The sequence below is a fragment of the Neopelma chrysocephalum genome, unplaced genomic scaffold, assembly GCF_003984885.1.
Source record: "Neopelma chrysocephalum unplaced genomic scaffold, ASM398488v2 Primary Assembly neopelma1_43, whole genome shotgun sequence".
NCBI lineage: Eukaryota > Metazoa > Chordata > Aves > Passeriformes > Pipridae > Neopelma > Neopelma chrysocephalum.
In genome coordinates this window covers 14,647,534-14,650,069 of record NW_020897702.1, presented here as the reverse complement: position 1 = coordinate 14,650,069, position 2,536 = coordinate 14,647,534, and positions in this window count along the sequence as shown.

Genomic DNA, 2,536 nt, shown 5'->3' with positions numbered 1-2,536 from the left:
TAAACTGCCGATGAATGTGTTTAGACTGGAAATTAGAAGAATGTTCTTAACTATCAGAAGGTGAAAGCATCCTTCTAAGAGTAAAAAGAGATACAGAAGATGTAACTAGCTGTGAAATGTACCTCGGTTGGTTTAGCACAATCTTATGATGTGATTCCTTGTGGCAGACAGCAATTGAGTATGATGACCCAGGAATTCTGATCCAGCATTTTCTGGTTCTAGAACAACATAATAAGTACTCTTTATGTAAATAACCCCCTTAGTTCTTCACAAGGCATGCTTGGATCCACAGTAATCACCACCGAGTTCATTATGTTCAAGCATTTGGACATGAAAGCTGTGAGCTAGAACCAGGTGCCCTTCAGCAGAGGTAATTGGGCTGGTGGAAATCGTTGATGACCTGCAGTGACTTCGCTGGGAGGCGGGAACATGAAAGTGCTTGTAACGTGTCCCTGAGCAGCATCAAAGAAGACATGTTAATCAAAGGGGGAACAAAAGAGGGCAGAAGAATGACTGATCTGTGAAAAATACTGTGTCTTTCTTGTTAGCTGGAAAGTCAAATTACAGCAAATGTCCTCAGTGATCACAGACTTTGAAAGCCTGGGAGATGACATAAAGTGAAAAGTGGTTGTGAAACAGGTAAATTAATGTCTAGATGCACAAGTGGTAATGCTGGAAAGAAAATGAAAGTGATGGTACCTGATTCTTGAAGATGTCAGGTGTTTATACCCCAAGAGTAAATATTTAAATTTAAATTGAAAAATATTTGAATTTTGCAATGAAAATTATTCCAGAATTATGAGAAACACATTACCCCTCTGATGCAATGAGTATACTATTCTCCTGCACAGTGCTAATAAGGGCCCATGTGGGATTTACTGTGGAGGGAACACCCTGGACTTGAACCTCCCACATCCCACAGGCATGGAGCACCTTCACAGGCTGAAGCTATGGTGAAGATTTTCCTCAGGACAGAGAAATTTGGAAATGCTATCAGTAGCCCTTCCACATATCCAGTAAGTTTCATTAAAAGCTGAATAAAATTTCATTATACTACAGTAACCTCTAAAAATTATATTAGGGTACTCATAGGCATCATTAATGTCAGAAACAAGAGGCTGGACTTGAGGGCCATCAGCCTGCTCAGCTCCACTGCCTTTTGCTCTTGCCACGGGCTAGGGACAAGCACTGAGAAAGCAATCAAGGGTTCTCTTGTTTCTCACGGTCTGGCTTGGAATTAGATGCTTCTTATGACTGCTATTTCACTAGTTGTTTGGTGGCTGCAGAGCTACTGCTTCAGGAAAGCAAACAGATGGTTCTTTCCTCACACCCAAAATATCCCAGTGTCCATTATTCAGGTGCCACAGGACTGCAGCAAAACAAGGCAGTTGCTCGTGCAAGATGGTACACTCAGAAACAGAGAGCTGCTTCTGGTCATGTCAAACTTGGGTGTCTCATGGTCTCCATATAGAAGTTGTGAAAATTCAAAGGTATTATTGCAATAGCTTCCTGGGATGTTCTTCAAGCAGAGATTAGAGAGGGCTTTTCAAGAATCAGCAAAGAAACAAGAGAAAAGTAGTGTCCATGAAGTACATCATAAACTGCAGAAGCCATCCTCTGTAAGGACCGAGATTGCCAAAACCAACTCACATTGCAATTACACAGCTAAATCTTCCACCCATCTTCACAAACTTCAGGCAGACATGGGATTCAGAGACTCCTCTTGAATTTTAGAATTTTCTCTTCATCTGTTGGAGGGAGCTGTCTCTTTTGTGACTTTTCTGCCTTCCTTTTCTTTGGAGGTGCTTTCCTGTCAGGGCTGGTCTGGCCAGGGGGAGCTGCAGCACCCCCAGGGGGGGAACGTGGCAGCTACACAAGGCTGTTGGGGGAGCCCATGAGCTGGGACCTGTTCGGAGTTACCTCCCCTCCCACATTATCACCATGTAGGGGGCTTCTCTGTCACCCCACAACCTTCCACCTGGACTAGCGGAGCAAGGACAAGCAGCTCCACGGGGCTGTGGAATTTCAGGATGGGTCCTTTTGGCCACGTCATGGGCATGCCCAGGGAGGGTGTCTGCTTCTGTTCTGCAGCAAAGCACAGTGTACCTTGATGGGGGGGTATATTTGAAGGGGTGACGCAGCATGGCAGTGGAACTGGTGCAGAAACTCCTGGCTCCATCCTGTACCCGCTGCTTGGGTGAGAGGTGGTTGCAGGATGTTGCCTCTCTCCTGTCAGCTTAGCACTTAGCTTCCCTCCAGAGCATTTTAGGACTGTGCTAATTCCCTAAATTTAACTAGTGATGTCAAAGGCTCATGTTAGCTCCCTGCACCAAGTCCTGTGCCCACACATGCCAACGTGAGCCAGGAATAACTCCACCATCACATAGATTTTAATCATGTCCCAAGCGATGGCACCCAATGTCCAGTTTTGTAACAGAGAGTCGTGAAGCTTTCCTGTGCAGGTGGATCAGCCCCACAGTTGGGGGTAAGGAGATGCTGGGGATGGGAAAACTCACAGCAGGAGAGCTGGATACAG